This window comes from Trichosurus vulpecula, chromosome 5, assembly GCF_011100635.1.
Source record: "Trichosurus vulpecula isolate mTriVul1 chromosome 5, mTriVul1.pri, whole genome shotgun sequence".
Taxonomy (NCBI): domain Eukaryota; kingdom Metazoa; phylum Chordata; class Mammalia; order Diprotodontia; family Phalangeridae; genus Trichosurus; species Trichosurus vulpecula.
In genome coordinates this window covers 105,998,777-106,016,502 of record NC_050577.1, presented here as the reverse complement: position 1 = coordinate 106,016,502, position 17,726 = coordinate 105,998,777, and positions in this window count along the sequence as shown.

Genomic DNA, 17,726 nt, shown 5'->3' with positions numbered 1-17,726 from the left:
TACCTATTCCTCTATACTACTGTTGCCAGATGGTCCTTTGTATAGCATTTTTAGATATCCTATGATGGGTAACTCACTACTACTCTCCAGACAATCCATTCCATTTGGGGGCAAGTCAAAGTTTAAGGAACTTTTTAAAAAAACAGTAATCCTGGAAGTTAGGGGTATAATTTGATAAGCACCAAGGGACATCCATTGGTCCTAGTCCTAAGTGCCATTTGGAACTTTCATGGACTTCAATTCAAAAGCATTTATTGAGTGCCTACTATATTCAATATACTGTTGTTTTTGTTGCCCATCCTTTGCTCTCAAAGAGGACCAGTGATGTCATGAGAGTGATGCGATGTCTTGACTTATGCAAAGTCCTCAGTCTCATTCTCTCCTCCAGAGTCATCAGGTCCAGTGGCAAGACAAAAGTCAAGATGACTGGCAATGGCCTGGGATGTAATAGATGACTTTGGTCTTTCTAAATTAAGGCCTTTCCCAGGCCTCAGTTTGTCTGAGGCATGATGTTGGGGAAACAGACAAAAATGATTCTGTGAGATGGGGGGAATGGATAGGATTAGTGTAGACAATAAGACATTTATTAAGCGCTGACTATGTGTCAGGTCCTATGAGAGGTGCTGGAGATACAAATTCAAACAAGCAAGACAGTACCTATACCCAAGGAACTTACATTCTAATAGAGGAAGCCAAACCTTAAAGGGCCATTGAATAGGGACATGGTAAGGGAACTACTGGAAGTATCATGGAGAATTGGACCCCAGCAAGATAAAGTGAAGGTTCATCTGTCAGAGCTGAGGGACCCAGGAGCAGAGTCCAAACATCTGGTGGGGTGGATATGATTGGAGAGTAGGGCCATGGTGAGGACATGTCCAATAAACGAATGCAAAAGTAATTTCATGGGAGAGAGCATTAATTGCTAGGGGCATCAGCTTGACAGAGGATCTGAGCCTTGAAGGAAGATGAGATTTCTGAGAGGAGGAGATGAGGACAGAGTATATTCCAAATGCACAGAGGCAGGAGAAATTTCTGCCCTCTGGGGCCAAACATAAGATGTCTAATTCGTCTTGTACATGACAACCCTTCATATACTTGAAGACTGCTATCATGTCTCCCCTAAGTCTTCTTTTGATACCTAATACCGTATTCAGTTTGGGTTTGCAGTGGTTTTTCTTCCCCTTAGCTTTTTGATGCCATGCCTTTCTTCCATTAGTACAAATGATGGAAAATTGGCTGCATTATGCATGTGAGTGTATGGAAATATGTGGGTCCTTCCATCTTGTGGATTCTGAGTTACAGGGAAGTTGTATGAATACTGTGTTGCAGAGATAGTGGAAAGAGGGTGTGTGTGTGTGTGTGTGTGTGTGTGTGTGTGTGTGTGTGTGTGGATATTCTAGACAATGCTGAGGCCACATTCCTCTCTTTCAGCTGTGAAAATGTGCTTATTTTCCTACTAGCTCCTCAGGGACAAGTAAGACCCCGTGCTCTGCTCAAGGTTGAATTCCCTGCATGCAGAGACCCATTGCTTTGCTGTCTAAAGAAGGTTTTATGCTCTGCAGTCTCAGATTATTTCACTTGATGAAACACAACCTCACTCTGCACAATTTTAATTTAAAGCATTTGACGGCCTTTTCAGCTAGCAAAGAGTAATCATCCCTTCTGTTAGGCAGGGCTTCTCCAGTACGTATCAGAGAGGCTGATGTGAGGAGTTGGACCGCTATCTCCTGGCTTTCACTGAACTACAGATTCAGCAGCATTCTGCGGTCATCTCACTTCCTACTCTCCCTCTCTCCAACACATGCACCTACCAGATCATTCAAAAGCCCACCATGAGCCAGCTCCTTCTCCCACCTCCCCAGAGCCCTGCGCTAGCAGTCAGGTGCTAATCTCATTCAGTGGCTTAGCAGCTGTGTGACCTTGGGGAAGTCACTTAACCTCTGTCTGCCTCAGTTTCCTCAACTATAAATGGAGATATTAATAGCATGTACCTCCTAGAGTTGTTGTTCTTGTGAAGATCAAATGAGGTAATATTTGTAAAAACACTTTTTAACATTTGTTTTTAAAACTTTGAGCTCCAAATTCTCTCCCTTCCTCCCTCTCCACAACCCCCACCCCCAAACAATTTGATATAGGTTATATGTCTGTGGTCATGCAAAACATTTCCACAATAGTCATGACATGGGGTAATATTTGTAAAGTAATTAGCACAGTGCCTGGCTCATAGTAGACACTTAATAATTTTTTGTTCACTTTCTCTTCACCCCCAGCACTAAACTCATTGCCTGTCTATACTCATCTACTCTTTGGATTGCATTAATCAGGCTGTGTACCTGTGTATTTTCAGATCTTGGGGTTGAGGGTATTGCAAAAATGAGGCATTTGTGGGGTTTGTCCCTTTTGGAATAGACCAGGTTCCAACCCAGTTGGAAATCCTTTCAGATGTCATCACAGTTACTTAGGAAGAAGTGAGGGAGAGAGGAAGTAGTAATCAACAGATTTGGTGGCATTCACTTTTCCCTTGGTCTGTGTCAGCATTGGACAATATGCAGATATCCATTGCCATTCAGGCCCTCCTTGCATCAAACAGGCAGGAAAAAGATAGTAGAAGATCCAACATTCCTGTATTCCTTTTTACTGACTGATCAAGTCGTCAGTCAGCACCAAATCAACCAGAGAGAGTAATACATCCAATTAAAGTCACCCCTTGTTGCTCTGATAGTTCTTATTTACCTTCTGGAGAGTGCAATTCAAACCATAGAATGTTAGAGGTGGTGGATCAGACCTTAGAGATGGGTAATCCAGTCCATAGCTCTCTTTCCTCTTCCTCCCTGGCTCCCACCCCCAACTTACAGATGAGGAATCTGAGACCCAAAGAGGTGAGATTGCCTGTCCAAGGTCACACAGTGAATTGGTGACAGATCCTAGCCTTTTGGTGCCTGGGCCAATATTCTTTGCAGTATGCCATGTTGCTGAACCAATGGGTACCTAAACCAGCCAGTGCCATCTGTGGAAAGAGGGGGTGGTTTTCATCCTCTACATTTTTGTGTGCTCTACAACTATCACTACAGCCTTATTAATATATAATTTATTAATTATTAATACTTATTAATTACAAAATTTCTGCCCACTAACCTCCTTGTGCCTGTTTATGTAATAAAATAGTAATGATAACTAATATTCATATGGTGCTTTAAGATTTGCAAAGCATTTTACAAATATTTCATTTTCTCCTTACAACAGCCCTAAAAGGCAGGCAGCCAGGTGGTGAAGTAGATAGCATGCTGGGCTTAGAACCAGGAAGACTCCTCTTCATAAACTCAAATCTGGCCTCAGACTAGCTGTGTGACCCTGAACAAGTCACTTAACCCTGTTTGCCTCAGTTCTTCTACTGTAATATGACAAACCACTCCCGTATCTTTGCCAAATAAACTCCAACTGGGGCGACAAAGTTGGACATGACTCAACAACATTACTATCCCCATTGTACAGATGATAAAACAGAGGCAGGCAGAGGTTAAATGATTTGCCCAGAATCACACGCTTATTCAGTGTCTGAAACAGAATTTGAAGTTGGGTCTCCTGACTTTAGGTCAGAACCCTCTTGTTAAATTTGGTGAGAAAGATCATCAGTGACCTAAGAACAGGCACAACCCACTGGCAAAACAACAGATAAGGAATACCCCAGAAAAATCTAGTAAACTCAAAAAAGGGACAGCACTTAGAGAGTGAGATTTTTTTAAAGTTTCTGTAGCAGATGTTAATCAGAGAGTATGGATTAAGGGGAAATATAATGGAAGGCAAAAAGGAAATTTTGGTCAGGATATAGTTAACACCCCTACCAATAACCCTAATTTGTTTTAAAGTGATTATAATCAGTGGAGAAAATGCTGCAAATTAGGCAATTATATTCTCAAGTTCCCTTTTAACCTCCTTGCTTTCTTCATTTCCTTCTTATTTTCTCCTTTGAAAGTTAAAGGCACAGGAAAAATAAAGACAATCTTTGGGGCCTTTCTTTCATGCTTCACGTATAGGATGCGGTCATTCTGGTGGGCAAACACCTCATTAAGACAGTGGTGTAATTCAACCTCCTGAGCCACAGAGGTCCTCACTGCAGTTGGTTTGGTGCTGGATGGTGACCTGGGAGGTGGAAAGGGAACGTATCTGGCTCTTGGCTTGCTTGCTGAGGCCTCTTCTTCAGTTGCTCCCAAGTGTCATGGTCCATCCTCCAGGATGTGTTAGCTCAGTGACATCAGCATAGGACTCCAACAAGATTTCATTCTCATGGAAGTCAGTTACCATTGCACAGAGGAGAAGCTGTTCTCTGGCCAGGCTATGTACCTTTGGCTCTGACTGGTGACCTTGCAACTGGGAGGAACCGGGGAAGAACTTCCTGGTTCCTTTGCTCATTATGACTGCAGGAAAACCACTAGAAGCTTGTTTTCCACTTCCAGGTGGGGGAGCAGTTCTGCCTCTGTACGTATCAGAAACAAAACAAAACAAAACATTTTATATTGCTCCTTGAGGCTAGAGGTAAAAATCTGCTTGGTACATTGTGACAAAATGCACCCCATCCCACAGAATGATTGTGAATTAGAGCCAGAGAATGGTTGGATGGATAAAAGTAAAAGCATTCATTAATACTTATTATTAAGCACTTTGCCAAATGCTGGTAAAAGCAGACAGTCCCTACCATCAAAGAGCTTATATTCGAATTGGGGAGACAAATAGTACACAAATAATGTAGTGGTGACCAGGGAGGGATGCTCTGGTTTGCAAAGTTACAAGGTTGATGGGTAAAGCAGTAGACTGGCACATCCTTTCCAGTAGCAATGGTGGTATTGATTTGATTAGGGTTGCAGAACTAAAAGGAGGGGTGTGTGTAAGAAGATGTCTGGGAGTAAAGTGAAGCATGACTGGAACCATCCATCCAGTGGATCACATGATACACTTAATAATCATAACTCCGCGCCACCCCCCCCCCCAAGGAGTAATTCCCAAATGAGAAAGTTAAGTTCTTCAGAGCAATGCACCTTTGAACAAAGCCTTGGCCCCCAAGGCTGAATGATACTCACACCTTTAACACTCTGAATCCCAGCATGGGGCTATTATAATTGGGAATCTGGATCCACATATGAGGATACATGATGTCTCAGTGTTCTGGAGATCCTTTTTCTGAAGATGGGTTGTGTTTGTGTTTGTGTTTCATTTTGTTTTGTGTTTTTTTTTCCCCATAAGATTGTAGGGGTAGGTCACAAAGGTACCTTAGAGACCCTCTAATCCAACCCCCTTATTTCATAAATGAGGAAAGTAAGGCTTCAAGAGGTCATGTGACTGTCCAAGGTCACACTGCACAATGTAATGAGAAGCTAGAGTTGAACCCAGGTTGTCCTGGCCTCCAAGCATTTACTGCATATCTCCTATACCACGTTGAGTCCTGTGCTTTCTCTTTTGCCTAATATTATGTAGAAAAGACAAAGGAGGAACTCTGAAAGTCCAAGAAGCTGAAACCTGCGGAGGATGATTATAGCATAAGGCAATCTCTTGGCACCAGGATATGGGTATCTAGAGGTCAGATGGGGAGATACTAGGCCCTCGGATCCCTAGTGATTGCATCGAATGGGCTTAGGAGTTGCAGGGATTTGACAAGCTGGCCAGACAGAAGGAGAAGGGGGTCACTGTGGGTGTCAGAAATCTAGTCAAACTGGAAGTCAAAAAATTGGACGAGACATCAGTCAGAAGGACAAGCACTGGTATAAAAAAATCAGGTCAACCAGGAGGTCAGAAATCTAAAAGCATATTAAAGTATGAAGGGCCCCTCTTCCCTCCAGGTAGAACTCCAAAATTCAAGGAAGTAGGTTAAGAGCCAGGGAGTTCACAGAAATTGAAGGGGCAATGCAATACAAACAGAAGAATCTGGACATGAATCTGTAGGTGGGAACAAATAATTAGAGATATCTTGCTGAGGTGGGAATGACCTGAGCCAGGCAAGAGCAGAAGCATCCAGATACAGTCACAGGAATGTGTTGTAAGGAGCTTCCTGCTCATGTATGGGTTAGATTAGATGACCTCCAAAGTTCCTTCCAACTTGGAAATTCTGTGATTCTGAATCATTCCTTGTTGATGTACTGGTAATCAGCAGTTGTCAAACACTGCAGGACACTTGATATCAAACGGGCTTGGAGTCCTACAGGTATACACTAGCCTCAAGAGAGATTGAACTGGGAAATTTAGAAAGTTGCATTCTGATCAAAGTTAGAGGATAAGAACAATAAATTAAGCTGTAATTGATAACAGAAAAGGATTAGTTTAAGATACCAGTTTGTAATTAGGTATTTAATCCTTTATTTAAAGTATACTGTACTCTAAAAATATATTTAATATCTTTGAATATTAAAGGAATTTAATATCTTTGAACTGTTTTAATAAAGAGTTATGCTTTTATTTTTTTGAAGAAAGAAAAGTGTGCTTATCTGAATCCAGCAAAAGATACCTATAAACAAACCTTATTATATGACACTTTTTTTGGGTGCAGATGGCCATTAGCAAGACATCACCTCCATCTGGTGGCAGCATACCCAAATTTCAGGAAATGTACCCAAGAAAAGGGAGGGGAAGAAGAAGCCCCACAAAATCTTAAGTGCTGAAACTAAATATCTAAATATTATAAATTTGAGCAAATACCACAACTTGAGATTTAGGCAAACCTATTGTATCCAGCAACTGAGTGAATCAACCGCATTAAGGCCAGATAGATAGATACCTTCCTTTCTTGCTTCTCTGAACTTTGCACTTGGGAGATGGGGAATTTTGAAGAAAATGATCTCCCCTTTTCAAGGAACCTGGAAAATAGCATGGGATACTTGACCCTGGTGCTTTTATTTAATCTGAGGTTTTTGTAATTAAATCGAATCATTTTCATGTTCAGATATGTGTTTCAAAGTAAAACTAGCTGTTTCCTCTCCTCTCCCCTCCTCAAGACTGCAGCACATTGCAATAGCAAATGAGCCGACATCCTCAACTGAGTGCTCATTCATGACACCTGCACAGGTAAACCTAGGTGTGAACATGTACCCACAAAGCCATTAGAGGGAAGGGAAAGGAATATATTACTTCTTTTTACCAAACCAGGGGCTGTTTTTGACCCTGTTTGAAATCATCTGCATGGCAGCCAGAGAGAAGGAGGCAAACTGCTTACTGGTGGTTGTTGCTATGGAAACTGGCAGAGAGACAAGAGGCCCCCAAAAAAAGAAGAAAAAAAGAGGGAAGAAGACAACTAAAGAATAATAATAATAATAAAACCTCAAGGTTTTCACCATTCTTTTCTTATTCTATATTGCTAATATATTTATTTGGCTCAAAAAATGCAAAACAAAACAAAATAAAATGGGTGAAAGAGGTTGGGCCATTTTGTTTTAGGGATAGGCAAGGAGAAAGAAGGGGAAGATGAATGTTTATCACCTAGTCCACCTTCTCAGCCATCCAAGTGAGATTTTTCTCCTCCTTTATTCTTAGCCTCCTAAACCCCTTCCAAATTCTACCCAAATATTTGAACCCCTCATTTTCCCTATTTCAAATCCCCCCCCAGCCTTTCACAGCTCCTAGGAAACAGGAGGACATGTAGCTATTATAATGTAAAATCCTGGTTTTATCCTTTTCCAGGTTAAGGGAAAGGACTGAATTTTTCACTTCTTTCTGCTATAAAAGAACTTGTGATTGCAGAACTCCTGGTTTTCTTCCTTCTCTGTGTTTCCCTCATTCTGCCTTTCCAGAGGACTCATCTTACAATTGATTTGAGCGCATTCTTCAGGAATATTTTTTTTCCTTCATCTTTTCAAATACGGCTTGTCCTGCTTCTTCTAGTTTAAGGAGTGGTACCAGCCAAATCATGACTAAGGACACCAAATGAATGACATTTTAAAATAATAGGAGGGAACCCTGATAATCCTTCTAGACCTGAAAAGGACCTTCAGAGGTCATTGTGTCCAGCCCCTCATTGTGTTAGGCAGGTAGATGCATAAGTTCTCCAGGATTCATAGTTGCCTAGGTGAAACTGGGAAAGTTTGTGCTGAGCACCCCAAATTCTGCCCTCAGCTGAGGGGTATAGGGGAAGGTTAGATACTGTCCCTTTAGAGAAGGACAAGAGAGCCTGAGATACCTGTGCAAGATCATTTCTGGGGAGGCCTCAGTTCACAGAGAAGAGGACAGGGATAAGTATGCTGGGGATAGGGAAGAATTCACCCCAATCTGCCATCTGGTAGCATCCCATTTTTAACTAATTATTTTTGCTAACTAGGTGCTGCTTTCTGTTGCTTCCATGTTGCTGGAGGACTTTAGGTGCTATAAGCACCCTCTGAATTTGGTGCTGGGGACAAAGCGCCCATCATCTTGTGCTCATTATGGCTCTACATAACTTTCTCTTATCTTCTTGAAGATCCCTAGGGTTGGAGTCTTCACTTTTTCCCTTGGTTTCTACTTGCTCAGATTCATCATGATGATGATATAATTAATAATAATAGCTAATATACATATATAGTGCTTACTCTGTTCCAGGCATGGTGTTAAATGTTTTACAATCATTATCTCATTTGATCCTTGCAATAGCCCTGGGAGGTGGGTGCTATTGTTATCCCTACTTTAAAGATGAGAAACCTGAGGCAAACAGGGGTTAAATAACTTGCTCTGGGTCACACAGCTAGTAAACACTGATGATGGTCAAGAAATTTCTTCCATTCTGTTTAACTCTATTTCCCTTGTATGGGGTGTTCCTAAAGTCTGGACACATAGGCAGAAGTGCATATTTTCAAGAAATGAAATGAATGAAATTTTCAAACACATTTTATTTAATTAGAATATTAACAAATAACATCTTCAATATGATTTCTATCATTTGTGATGCAAAGGTTGATGTGCTTTGCAAGATTCGCATGAACTCGATGCAGTCATTTTCCTGTGTGTCCAGACTTTAGGGACACCCTGTATAGTCTGCTGTGGACATGGACCACAGTATCAATTTCATGTCCATAGGAGATCTTCAAGTACTTGAATGATTTAATCATTGCCTTTTTTTTCCTTTCCAGTTTGAGTTTATTTAGTCAATGAAATGTGAAAATGTCAGTGTCCTTCCTTTGAGCCTTAGGTTCTGACTACCAGATTCTGAGGTCAGCTAAGTCTCCAGTGAAGCTCGTGGGTTGGCAGGCCACAAATGCCACCATGCCTTCTCTTTGGATTCATTTCCAGAAGCATCATATGTGAGAGGAATGGTGTTCATGGCCTCTGACCTACCAGCAGCTGTTCAACCTAGAATTAGGCGAAACATAAGCAGCAAGCAGCTGCAACAACTTTACCAAGCCTGTCTGCTGGGAGGGGTTGGTGGGGGGTGGGGGTGTATCCAGTGGGGCCAACTGTGCTACCTGCTGTTTAAATCTCTTCGTCTACCCTGGGTATGGTCCCTGAATCTTAGTCTAAGATCTTTGAAACATCTTTGGAATGCCGCACAGTGTCACCAGTGGAAGATATGGCCAGTCGACATTGCAGAAATGGTGAATACACGAAGCCTCTGATCTCTTGTGAATGTTATGGAAGAACCTTCTCGAGATCATAACACTTAGGCTAGGAAGAGACTTCAGAAGCCATCTAGCCTGACCACCTCACTTCACAGGTGAACACAATGAAGTCCACAGAAGTAAAATGATTTGCCCGAGGCAGTAAATCACAGTCAGGATTTGAACTTAGATTCCCTAAGTCCAGGACCAAAACACATTTTGCTTTTCCATGCTCGCTAGTAGCTGAAGGTAAATTGCTCCATAAGAATGAAACATTTTGGGGGCTAAGAGTATTTTGTATTTTTCTTTGAATCCTTTGTTCCTGGTACATAACAGGTGCTTCAGAAATGCTTACGATCATTGATTTAAAGCCAGAAAGGACCTTAAGTCCCTAGACCAACCCCCTCATTTTACAGATGAAGACCTTGAGGCCTAGAGAGGTTAAGTGACTTGTCTTCAGTCTCAGGAGTAGTAAGAGTGACAGATGGATTTGAACTCAGGTTTCCTAAGTATATATTCAACCTGATTTTCTATGACACTGCAAGGTAGTACTGACATAATTGAATGAAACTTCATTAATACTTCAGTAGCTAAACCTTCTTGGGTTGAGTCTTGGAATTTACCTCTAATATAAACAATGTTATGATAAATTTCTAGTGTAATTTAAAAGGAAATTATTATTTTCAAGTGAGATATATTGGAAAGCTCACTGGAGTGGGAAATAGGAGACAGAACTGTTGTGCAATGTCAGGAAAATCACTTAATCTCTCTGGCCCTCAGTTTCCTCATCTGTAAACTCTGGGGGTTGGACTAAGGTCCCTTCCTCATAATCCTATGATGAAGATTTTAAAAAGTTATCTTAACGAGCATATTGTTTGCCTGAGAATGAATGATGCCAAAAGAGTTTGAAAAAGGGTTTATTCTCTAGAGTGGTTTAAAGATTTCTGGTCACTTTCGTGTCTATTACTAATTTGTCTAGAAAAATCTTCTTTTCTTTTTTCCATCCTTCCCTCCTTTGTTTTTTCTTAGCTTGTGCACAGATAAACATTAGTCTAGCCATGGCCAAATTGTTGTAAGTCCTTTCTCTGCAGCATTTGAATTAATGAGTTGCTTTTTTTTTTAAATTATGCTTGAGTTAGGGAGATTTTAAATTTTGTGAGTGAATTCCTGACTACAAAGGCTCATCGAATTGCTTGTAATGATAAGATCTTTCTACCGGGATGTTGATTATTTGGAAGGGATTGGAGAGTAACTGGAATTTTCCAGATGTCCTTAGCCTGGTTTTCTGTCCCTTCCCTGTGCCCAGACTCTCTCCTTGCCTGGCTACTCATCTCCATCCCAGATGCTGTGCAGCAGTGATAAGGTAATTCTTTAACATACTGAATCCTGGGTATTATAATCAATAAAGCACTCATTGGAAGCAACCCCCATTTACTGAATGCCCGCCACTTGGAAGGCACTATCCTATGTACACTGGGAGAATGAAAAGATGAGTGAGGCAGCCCCTTCAGGGATTCATAGATTTAGCGCTGGAAAGAACCTTAGTGGTCATCTATACTCTTCGCCTTACAGATGAGGAAACTGAGTCCTAGTGGCATCTGGGGAGAGAAAAGGAGTTATCCAGAGTCACACAGCAGCAGAGGCAAGATTCAAACCAAGGTCCTCTACCTCTGGATTTAGTGATCTTTCTACTATACCTACTTCCCCAAAGAAACTTCTCACTGAGTAAGGGAGATCACACACACACACACACACACACACACACACACACACACGCACACACACACACCGGTGATGAGAATTGTGATGAGAATTCCAAAGATTGGGAGATTGCTCCTTGGTGGTGGCAGTGGGGCGGGGGGCGGGGGGAGGGGAGATCAGGGAAGGCTTTCTGGAAAAGGTGCCATTTGAGGGGGAGGTCTTGAAGGATGGGCAAGGGAATGGAGAAGGGGAAAGGGAGGGAAAGCCAGACAAAGAAAACTAAATAAGCATTTCTATATTGCCTTTACCTCTTAGGATCTCTAGTGCCCTTCAAGGCTCAGATCATATGCCATCTCCTACAAGAAGCTTTTCCTAATCCCTTTAGTTTTTGTTGCTTCCTCCCTCTTCTCCCTCCCACAAATGCTTTTCTACTTATATGTTGCATCCCCAAGCAGTAGAAGGAAAGTTCCTTAAGGAGAGGGATTGGTTTGTGCTCATATCTCCAATGCCTACAATGGTACCTGGCCTAGTAGGTGCTTAATAAATGTATATGGAATTGGAAGTGTGGGCCGTGTGTGGAAAATGGCAAATAGTGGCAAATAGTCTGATTTGGCTACAGCAGTCAGTAAGCATTTATTAAGCACCTACTGTGTGCCCAGCACTGTTAAATGCTGGGGTTATAGAAAAAGACAAAAAAGGCCCCTGCTCTCAAGCAGCTCACAGTCTAAAGTCAGGGAGGGGGGAGGGGGAAGTGGGGGAACAACACACAAACAACTATGTACAAATAATTTATAAGCAATATTTATTTATAAGCAATAATTAATGAAGGGAAGGCACTGGCACAGAATCTTGACAAAGAAAAGCAGTCAGATTTAATGCCCAAAAGAGTATAAAATCACTAGGGGGTGTATCTTCAAGGCAACGTTTTAAGGACAGCAGGTGACACCCGGTTAATGACAAATCTTGTGAAGAACAAACAATTGAGGTTTGCTTAAAGACTCACTGAGGTTAGCGCACCTCACCTGCAAATGAATAATTGCCGATCTTTAATGTTGTTAATTTAACGACTTGACATTTGCCTGTACTTTATAACTTTAAATTTGCAGATTCAACCTTGAAGAAGGTTAGTCAGTCATCATTCAAAAGAACTGAACCTGTAGTTGGATACACTATTACCGGGGGCTGTCACATCTTCTGGTCTGAGATTTGAATCATAGGGATGAAATTTTCTTTCTTTTCTATTTGTTTTCCTTGCAAGGAAGATGAGTAGCTAGTCTCAGATAGATATTTGAGGGCCAGAAAGATTGTAACTTACCCCTTTAGATGTAGATTTTGTACCTTTCCAGATTCCATGTCCAGAACTCTATCTATCATGCCGTGCTTTAAAAAAAATGAATGAATGAATCACTTTTTTTTAAAGAAAAGGCTAAACATATTAAATATTTAGCAGTAGACTTTATAATCATATAAAGTAAGCTTTCATTACTTAATTTTAAAAACTTAATGTGCTTGGTATCATCTTCACTAATTTTTGATTAAATCACAACTTAAGCTCTCCTTGGACTGATTCCCAACTTTTCATAGGAATATAGTTTTCTATTCATACCAAATCCTGTCTCCAAAGTAAATCCCTTTTGGAGCGGCTTTGCTGCTTGAGGACTTTAGACCAGACTGATGTTAAAATGCCTTACAGCTTCTCGTAGCTTCTCTTCTGGCTGTGGGAGTTTCACCTTAAGGAATCATTCTTGTGTTTTATTTCCCAATGAAGTAATTTTCCATAGTTTTCACATCCCTCAAAATTCCTGTTTCCTTCCTTACATTTGGCACAAAGAAGAAAGAACGAAAAGCCACCTGGGCATCTCTGTGTTGAGTAGAATGTAACTGGAGACACTTCTCCTTACCTCTTCCTCTCACCCTTCCCTCTCTGTCTCTCTCTGTCCTTGCCCTTTCCACCTCCTATACCCCTCCCTCTGCTTCTTTCTCTCTGTCTTTCTGTCTCCCTCATTTCCTTTTTGTCTCCTTCATTCTCCCTCCCTCTCTCTGTCTGACTTTGTCTGTTTCTGTCTCTCTTTCTGTGTCTGTGTCTGTCTCTGCCTGTCTTTCTCTCTGTCTTTTTCTCTCCTTCTATCAGAAGATAATTACCCATTTGCTTTTAAAGAAGGGAAAAATTATCTGTCTCCAATCAGGCATTTCACAGTTGAAATTTAAATATAATGCTTAGAACTAGGTGTCATGTTCTTTGTCTCAACATTCCCCTAGCAACATTTGTTTCACAGAATACCTCTTAACATAAAATTTTCCAGAAATTCTTTCCCAGAAGGACTTGTATTTATTCCCATTGAATATTTTAAAACAACACTTCAGAAACAAGGTTTTTGAAAATATATTTGGGTTAGTTTCTTCTCAAAATGGTAACCATGCTGCAGATTTCTGTTGGCCATTTCGCAGCATGATAAGCATTCAATAAATGTTTGTACAATCAATTCGTGAATGTTTAACTAATGGCAAAAATTCTTTACCACTAGTAATTAGGGCTTTTTAAACCATCTGATCTCAAAATGAGCTAAACCTTGACTTTAAGCGAACTTGAAATATAAATGTGGTAGGAAAAATTTAATGAATTTAAGATTGCCTACTAGATCCCTCAGTTTTGTGTTAATGTGTGTTAAAATTCCAATCTGCATTGAATGTTCAAGAAAATCTTAGCCTGGCTGCCCTTTAAGGTCATAGAGACCAGATATAGCACACAGGCAACATTCCTGGGTGTGGCCCACATTACATTAAAATATGGTTCCCATGTGATTTTAATATGTTGATATATAAATAAAGGAAATATACAATATTTCAGTATATGGCCCTCAGGGATCCTCATGTTCGGTTTAGTGACCCTTGTTTCTTTCCGAATTTGACACCTCTGATCTAGTCAAATTCTTGTACCTATTTTATACCAGGCAATAAGATGCAAAGAACTGAAAAAATCTTGGCGCCTACACTCTAGATAGAAACTTACAGTTTAAGGAAAATATAATCCAAAATGCTGATAAAAATGTTGAACAGAAGAAGGGCAGGGTTCTTAAACTGTGGATTGTGGGCTTGTTTTAAAAACTGTTTTCACAACTGCATTTCACTGTAATTAGTTTCCTTTGTTACCCTCTGCATTTTATATTATATATTTAATTAAACACGTTATTCCAAGAAGGGTTTCATAGACTTTACCAGATTGCCTGAGGGGTCCATGACACATAAAAGGTTAATTATCCCTGCACGAGAATCTTTTTTTCCCCCTGTTTGACTTTGAATCACCAGTCAATGTTCCTTAGTACTAGACATAAACCAGTCACTAAGCCATCAGGCACTTGCTAGCTGTGTACCCCTGAAAGTCACTTGACCTCTCTGTACCTCAGTTTCCTTGTCTGTAAAATAAGGAAGTTTGGCTTAGTGGTTTCTAAGGACCATTCTACCTCTAACTCTATAATGCTATACTAGTCTACTTCTCCATATTATCTGTAAGAATATGATGAGACAGGATTTCCCTGACTTGCAACTCTAATCAGCCCTCTCAAAAAACTGAAATGAGGTTAGTCTGGGGTGGTTTGTTTTTAGTGAATCCATAATGGAGCCTAGTGATCACTGATTCTCTTCCCACATGCTCCCAAACCATCTATCTAATAATGGGTGGCCTGATTTCCAACAGGAGTGAAAACTAGATTCACTGTTTTATAGTTTACAGAATCTACCTTCTCCTTTTTGAAAATGAGGACAAAAATTTATGCATCTCTTCTACTGTGGTAATTCGCATATTCTCTGTTCGGTTGAGTCTGACTTTTCATGACCCCATTTGGGGTTTTCTTGGCAAAGATACTGGAGTGGTTTGCCATTTTCTTCTTCAGCTTATTTTACAGATGAGGAAACTGTGGCAAACAGGGTTAAGTGACTTGCCCAGGGTAAAACAGCCAGTAAGCGTCTGAGGCTGGACTTGAACTCGGGAAGAGGGGTCTTCCAGCTTTCCAAGCCCAGTGCTCTCTCCACTGCACCACATGTTCTAAGTCCTCAAACATGATAGGTTGTAGTTTAACAGTCAAATTCTGTAAGAGCCCTGGACTTCCAGATTCTCTCAGCCATGTTGCTGGAACTCTTTTGTAGCAGATAAGTACTCACTAATTATTTTCCTTAATTGTTGCTCTTCCCCTTTGAGTTTGAAGATCCTTTTCCTTAACTAAAAAGAAGCAAGCGAAATAAAAGTCGAGTAGTTGTAGTTTCTCTGTTATGAGAACATCTATGCATGTGGACCATCTCTTTCAAGCTGCCCTCCTCCTTATCCCCTAGGGGACCTTAGACAATTCACTCACCCTTCTCTGTCTCAGTTTCTTCATCTCTGCCATGAGAGTAGATTGTGGTAGATCAGGGGTTCTTAATCCCTTTGGCATTCTAGTGAAACTTAAGGACCTCTTCTCAGGATCATGTTTCAAATATGAAAGGAAATGCCAAGTTCCGGTAACATATTAGTAAAAATAAAGATATAATTTTATTTTTCCCATCCAAATTTGTGGACCCTCTGAAATCTGATCATAGACCTACAGGTTAAGAAGCTTTGTACTAGATGGTGATCTCTATGATACTTTTCTGTTCTTGACCCTGGAGGAAACATTTAACCTCTCTTGACCACAGTTCACTTATTCCAAAAATGATTGAGTTTGACTCAGTGGTCTCCAAGTTCCCTTCCACTCTTAATCTATGATCCTGTGAGCCTCCTTTTTGGTTTTTGCCCTGAATATAGCTTTGAAAGTAATTTTTATTGCCTTCAGCATTTTCCATAATCTTTACTTTCTTTTCTGTGTTAGCCTTCCTGACAGTATCTTCCTGATGCTGACAGTCTTCTTACAGTATCATGTAGTCTTTTTTTTATTCCTGCCTGATTTTATGCATGTGATTATTGAATCTGAGTTCATTGGGGAATTGCATGTGCATCCTCCTTTTTTCTTTATCAGGATCATCTCTGACTATGTCACCAAAATTTAATTCTTAAGAGTTTCCCATCCTTCTTGAGCTGGCTTCCCCATTAGAGCCCCTCAGGTGAAGGGAGAGTATTTACATTTTCACTAAATGTGGTGCAATCGACTCTTCTAAATTCTAGGGTACATGCTTGACTATGTCCATTATTCCATTCCTTGGTTATCATGAACACTATGTTGATATGGTAATTTTCTCCCAGGGTTCCTCTCATTTCTACTTCACCAAGCTGTTCTTTGATGATCAGAATTAGATTCAGAGTCAATTTCTCTCATCCTATCATCTACATTTTGAAAGACAAAATTATCAGCAAGTCAAGTGAAGATTTTATCAGATACTCTACTTTTGACACAAAGAGACTTCAAGCAGATGTCTGAATAGTTAGGATCTCAGCACTTAAGAGATGGTTGTTTTTTAAGTTTGTTTATTACCCATGCTCTTTATTATGGTATGTTGACACCTGAAACCACAGGCATTATTCCTAATGCTATGAATAGCTGGATGCTGTTTTTCTTCTTTCTCTGTGATATCGCTTGCCTTTTATCATATTTTGAGTTTAAATATCTAAAAAAAGTGCATTGGTCCTTTAAGGAATGTGGTGCTTATATTCCTCTATCTTGCAAGATGCAGGGTAGGAAATGAAATGGCATTATGATGGGGGGGGTGGAAGAGGGAGGGTCTGGATGTGCGAAAAGTGACAGTTTCTGTGAGGGAAAAAATATCTATCCCTAGGCCAGATGGGCAAGGCTTAATTTAGGAATCAGAGCATCACAGAATCTCAGAGCTAGGGAGAGTACTTCCCTAGATTAGTTAATCTAATGGATATTCTGACTGAGGTTGCTGAGGGAGATGGGAGTTTGAAAGGTTCTGAGAAACAAATGCAGCAATTTCAAATTGGGGAATAAGTCTGGGCTGGAGGCTGATTGTAACTGAAAAGGATATCTCTAGCCTGGTTAAGCTAATACAGCCTTAACTAGGTTAAAAAGAAATCCAAGTATTAGGTTTGGAAATGAAGCTGTGAGAAAAATGAGTCACTCTAGACAAAGCGTGGACTGGGACCTCATTTTAACTGAAGAGGATCTCTCTAGCCTAGTTAAGCTAATACAACCTCAACTAGGTTTATAAAGAAACCAGGGGTAGTGAGCAGAGCTGATACTCTAGGAACTGTCAGACCCCTGAGAAGAGGCTGACAGGTAGGGTTCATGGCGGGGAATCAGTGAGCAATCATGACTGACTGACAAGGCCATAGTTTTCTAAAAACATATCTTTGAAGTAACTGACAAATAGATGAGGATGAAGTTATAGATAGTAGTTGGAATTTTATTTTGTAATTTGTTCTATGAAATGGAAAAGCATTTATTAAGTTTTCTCTCTGTGCCAAGCATTGGGCTAAGTACAAAGGATACTAGTGGAGAGAGTACATCTTCTCAAGGAGCTCATGTATTAATTAGAGGAAACAATTTTTTACAG